Raw genomic sequence first — 6,000 nt, 5'->3', positions numbered from 1 at the left:
CACAAAGTGTTTTCAGGCATTACATTTCGCGGGCACTAGGCCTACCCACATAAACGAGGTACAATTTTTATTGGGAGACTTGGGGGAATGCTGGGTGGAAGGACATTTGTGGCTCCTCTCAGATTCCAGAACTTTCTGTCACCGAAATTTGAGGAAAGGGTGATTTTTTGCCAAATTTTGAGGTTTGCAAAGGATTCTGGGTAACCGAACCTGGTGAGAGCACCACAAGTTACCCCATCCTGGATTACCCTAGGTGTCTAGTTTTAAAAAATGCACAGGTTTGGTAGGTTTCCCCTAGGTGCTGGCTGAGCTAGAGGCCAAAATCCACAGCTAGGTACTTTGCAAAAAAAGCTCTGTTTTCTTCGGGAAAATGGGATGTGTCCATGTTGTGTTTTGGAGCATTTCCTGTCGCAGGCACAAGGTATACCCACACAAGTGAGGTACCATTTTTATCTGGAGACTTGGGGAAATGCTGGGTGGAAGGAAATTTATGGCTCCTCTCAGATTCCAGAAATTTCTGTCACCGAAATGTGAAGAAAAAGTGTTTTTTGGCAAAATTTTGAGGATTGCAAAGGATTCTGCGTAACACAACCTGGTGAGAGCCCCACAAGTCACCAGATCCTAGATTCCCCTAGTTGTCTAGTTTTAAAAAATGCACAGGTTTGGTAGGTTTCCCTAGGTGCCAGCTGAGCTAGAGGCCAAAATCCATAGCTAAGCACTTTGCGAAAAAGAAATCAGATTTCAATGTCAAAATGTGATGTGTACTTGTTGCGTTTCCTGTCGCAGACACTAGTCCTACTCACACAAGTGCGGTACCATTTTTATCGGGAGACTTGGGGGAATACAGAATAGAAGAACCAGTGTTATTGCCCCTTGTTTTTCTCTACATTTTTTCCTTCTAAATGTAAGACAGTGTGTAAAAAAGAAGTCTATTTGAGAAATGCACTGTAATTCACATGCTAATATGGGGACCCCGGAATTCAGAGATCTGCAACTAACCACTGCTTCTCAACACCTTATCTTGTGCCCATTTTGGAAATACAAAGGTTTCCTTGGTACCTATTTTTCACTCTTTATATTTCAGCAAATGAATTGCTGTATACCTGGTATAGAATGAAAACCCATTGCAAGGTGCAGTTCATTTGTTGGCTCTGGGTACCTAGGGTTCTTGATGAACCTACAAGCCCTATATATCCCTGCAACCTGTTTCTGTGTTGGACATATTGTGCATCAGTGGCTTGCCCTCTTTGGTTGTATTTGCCCTGGCAGCTTTAACTTGTGTAAGTTGGTATGTGGTGGGCTAGCTGTTTCTCTCTAGTGTGCATGCTTTGGTGATAGGTGTCCATGCAGGGCTGTGAGTGGTGTCCATGCATTGGTATGGCATGCAGGGCTTGGCATTGGGATGAGTGGGATGTGATGGTGGGGTGTGTGGGAGGTGGTGGAGTGATGGGAGTGAGGGTGAGGGTGGGGGTATGTGATGGCATGCAGGTAGGGGGGTGATAGTAGTATATTGTTGACCTACCACAGTCCAGTCCTCCTGCTACTCCGGCCAGGCCCTCAGGATGCATGATTACGAAGACTTGCTCCTCCCATGTTGTTAGTTGTGGGGGAGGAGGTGGGGGTGCACCACCAGTCCTCTGTACAGTGAGTTGGTGTCTTGCTGCAGTGGAACGTACCTTCCCCCGTAGGTCGTTCCACCTCTTTCTCATGTCATCCCTGGTTCTTGGGTGCTGTCCCATGGTATTGACTCTGTCCACAATCCTCCGCCGTAGCTCCATCTTCCTTGCAATGGATATCTGCTGCACCTGTGCTCCAAATAACTGTGGCTCTACCCTGATGATTTCCTCCACCATGACCCTTAGCTCCTCCTCTGAGAATCGGGGGTGTCTTTGTGGTGCCATGGGTGTGAGTTGTGTGGGTGAGGGTGTGTAGGGTGATGTGTTGGGGTGTGTAATGTGGGCTGCATGGGTGGTGTATAGGTGAAGGTGGTGTTTTGGTTTGGCCTTGTCTGTGGTCGTGGTGTCTGTCTTATGCCAATGGTATGTAGTCATAAAGGGCTGTGGGTAATGAGGTTGTGTATTTTATAGTGGTGTGGGTGTGTGGGTGTGGTGTGTGTATGGGTGTTAGGTTTCTATAGTTTGAATTGTCCAATGTGGTGTTGTTTTGTATGTGTGTGTGTATTCTGAGCGCGGTGGTATGTACCGCCAATGGTTTACTGCCATTGAATGTCCGACGTGGTGATTTGTGGGTCATAATGTGGTGGGCGTTGTTCTGTTGGCGTAACGGTGTGGGTTTTGATACTGCCAGTTTATCACTGACCTTTGGTGTGGCGGACTTGTGGTGTGTGTGTGTCATAATATGGTGAAAGGACCTCCGCAGTGGCGGTATGTTGGAGGCAGTGAGCGCTGCGGTAAGTGGAATTTACCGCCAAAGTCATAATGTGGGCCAGAATGTCAATGATGAAATGGTGCTAGGCAGCAGGGGCATTACAGAGTCCAGATGGCATGACTAGGAATTTTAAAGTGGCCATATTTGGCATTAAATGCTGTCTTCCGTTCACCTCCTTCTCATATTTGGACCAAATTATATGCACCACAAAGATCCAGTTTTCTGATATGTATAGCCGAATGGAGAAGATCTATTATTACTGAGATGAAAAGTAATGAATGTGGGTGTTGATTGGTACAGCATTTAGGCCCATATTTATACTTTTTTAGCGCCGTTTTTTGACACATAAACAGCGAAACTTACAAAATACAATTGTATTTTGCAAGTTTGCGCCGTTTTAGCGTCAAAAAATTACGCAAATGCGGCGCTAAGAAAGTATAAATATGGGCCTTAATTCTCTAGTCTATGACAGGAGTAGTTTAACATGAGGTTGAATCAGAAATCATGAAAAATAAGATGTTACTGCAGGAGAGATAGACGAGTGTAGAAGTACCTTAGCAAAGTTTTCCTGGATGTATGTCTATAAATCTTCTTCTCTTTGAGTTATTATGTAAACAAAACCATGAGGGATCTTCGCTCCTGAGATCAAATAAGTAGCTCAGTCTTAGGGCCTATCTTTTCATGTGTGGAGTTTCTCCAAGTGTGGTAACTCCACAGTCATAAAGATACTACTAGTAAAATGTGTTTGTGAATGCCAAAAAGTTGTAAACTTACACTGATGTGTATGTTTACCTTTGTGGCTCAGACTCTGTGTGTCAGCTGATCTGTTCCTTTATCAGAGAAAACATCAACATTTTCTTGGTAGATTTGAGATAACTGAGGATCTTTCTTATCAGTAGTTTCTGTGTTAGTGGTTGACACCACCTTGGGGAAACAATGTTTTTGGCATTTAGGAGAGGAATGCAGGAGAGGAGAACGTCAACGTTTATTTTAGCCAATGGATAACTGGATTTTTTTTTTAAGCCATGGGGCCTAAAATGTTAATGGATAAAGGAGCTGCTATCATATCTAAAGGCATATGCTCTAGATGCCCTGCTAGAGAAATCTAATGACTTGAGCAATTTCTTGTGTCTACACCACAAGACGTTAATAGTGTTCAGTCTACTGCTGGTATTGGTTTAACACTACATACTGCTGTACAAATAAGTAATACATGAAATTACCCATAGCCCCTGACCCAAGAAGTGCAGAAACGGTGAGTGGTCCTTGAGATAATGCAAATATCATGTTTATACAAAAGAGTGGTCTGACTCTTCAGCAGGTCTCTTTGGGGAAACACTCAGTCCTAGCCTGCTGCTTAAGGCAGAGTGTTGTAGTTTTCTGTTTGATGAGGACAATGTTTAACAAAATGCCCAGATTGACCACAATAGTTGATTGTTTCTTTGATTTTCCTTTTCTTCTGCAGTCAGTTTCTTCCAGGCCATCTCCACCTGCATTGCTTCTTCTAATGAACCAGGAATACATGATGAAGGTTTAGCAGGAGTTGAGGAATGCAAGAATAGGTATGAACTTCAAATGTCTTGTATTTTTTCTTCTTTTTTGTATTTCTTTTCTCTGATTAGTTACCTGCTGATCAATGTGTACATCTAAATCAATAATAGTAGTGGTAGTAGTAGTAGACATGGGCCTGTTCAGGAGAGTGAAAACAGCATCCTTAAGGTCCTCTCTCGGACCCTAATAAGCAGTGGTTGCTCCATCTGTCCATGAAGCATTAGATAAATATCCCTGAAACTGGCCTATATATGAAATAGCTCTGGAGAACCTTTTCATAATTATAATAATCCCAGCTAGGTTTCTTCTTTTATTTGTCACCTTTCAGCGACCCCACGAAATTGGGTCCAAGAAATTCTGATAATTCATATAGTTTTGGGTCTTCTCCATACTTTTCGGGGCAAGTCATTTCTACTCTTACAAATGCAGATACTAGGATTTGATGGTTGGATGGTGGATTACTCAAAACACCAGCATCATAATTTTGTGAGTCAGAGGTAAATGGAGCAGTCCTACTGTAATAAATGTAATCGATCCAAGAAAATAGCCCTTTGGATTTAGCAGTTCGTACGTCTCTCTGTATATTTTCAATGACTTGCATCAGGGCAGATTCAGTGCTTCCTGATGGTTCGATCTGCTGGCCTAGCAAACTTTCTTCACTGTGACAATAACTGGTATATAAGCAAATTCAGGGTATGCCTACGCTGCTTCTTATATATTTTTTTTTTCTAACTTCAGGACAGTGAACTGAGTCCCTGAGTCATTTAATGGCTGCCAGCAATATTTTTATCATGTTGCTGGCAGCAAATCAGAGCACTCTCTATCATGGGAGTCTGACTTTCGTGGGCGTGAGATGGCCTAAGGGAAATAAAGCTCCCTGGTCCAATCAGTCTAACTTTGCATTTGTGAATCGGGCCCACTAACTATAAATTGCACCCCCACCATGTACTCTTATGGACACTTATGATCTCACAAGTTACATAACTCATGATGTTCTATTTATGACATTACTGATGACATTTCAAATAACTTAAATAATGGCCCCTCATGACATCATCAAGTAGATTGTTTTATAGTATATATAGTGGTAAGTAGCTACCATATTGCTTGTATACCTAATTTTGTACAGCCTGTGCCCAGTTAATTGGTGTGATTGTGTACAAAATGCATGTGCTCATAATGCATTATAGGTGTGTGGAGGTATTGAATACCTAATAAATATTTGTACCGAAGAGTAACTTTGTGTAGATGACAGTTGAAGATTTGTGTGCATTATGTTCCACACAAGTTATTTTTTTTATACAAATTTGTTTTTTTCAAATAATGCAAAGATTGTACGTACCACTTACTAAGTTTTGTAAGCATCCTTGAGTTATTAGACAGAATTGTCTCAGCATGATAATTTATACTTATAGAAGACTGTGTGCGCCAAGCACTAACCTATGTACATGTGCTTGTTTTGCTTCAGGAGACAGGCTATCTTAAAGTAATCACACGGTATGAAGATTGCAGGTAGTATGATCATTAGCACATTCATAACTTGGTTAGTTTGAAGAAATAGTGTCTTGTTTGACAACTGCTGCTCAGAGTGTACATTGTTTTTAGTAGATAACTTTTTTTAATGCTCTGTGGTGTAAATTGTAAAGTACGGATGTGCTGCCTACATAAACTAAGCTGCATTCACAGCCAGTGATGTATATCACATACTGAGAGTTTTACTCTTGATAAAATGTCCTATCACATACTCTTCCTTAATACCTATTCTTATACTCGATTATATGGGTCTACCTGGTGGGAATTAACACTTTTTATGTACCTTAGGGAGCATGTAAATACATGGGAAATCAGGGTTCCTTACAAACAAATATGAATGTAATTCCATCATAAGATTGGAAATAGTAAAGTCATAGCTATGATGATCAGCCAACTGTCTACTGATCTCATTCATATAATCCTGCTTATTCATGATGACCACTTTCCCACCTTTTTCAGCCTCCCAAATAACTACAGTCTAAACCTGTTGCAATCTGCAAAGAGCTTGTTCACCTGCCAATGTTAAAT

At 41.5% G+C, this 6,000-nt stretch overlaps 1 long non-coding RNA gene across 1 annotated transcript in view; it reads left to right on the top strand.

Moving 5' to 3' along the window:
* The first annotated feature begins 3,916 nt into the window (after positions 1 to 3,916).
* LOC138247322 (uncharacterized) overlaps positions 3,917 to 6,000 on the top strand; it is a 33,613-nt gene continuing 31,529 nt past the window's right edge. Inside the window, exon 1 of the long non-coding RNA XR_011194437.1 lies at positions 3,917 to 3,950. This is a non-coding gene — a long non-coding RNA (uncharacterized lncRNA). The remainder of the gene's footprint in view (positions 3,951 to 6,000) is intronic.

The sequence above is a fragment of the Pleurodeles waltl genome, chromosome 7 (genome assembly GCF_031143425.1).
Source record: "Pleurodeles waltl isolate 20211129_DDA chromosome 7, aPleWal1.hap1.20221129, whole genome shotgun sequence".
Taxonomy (NCBI): domain Eukaryota; kingdom Metazoa; phylum Chordata; class Amphibia; order Caudata; family Salamandridae; genus Pleurodeles; species Pleurodeles waltl.
Note: the sequence above shows the minus strand (reverse complement) of the source record. Positions and strands in the feature narration are given on the sequence as shown.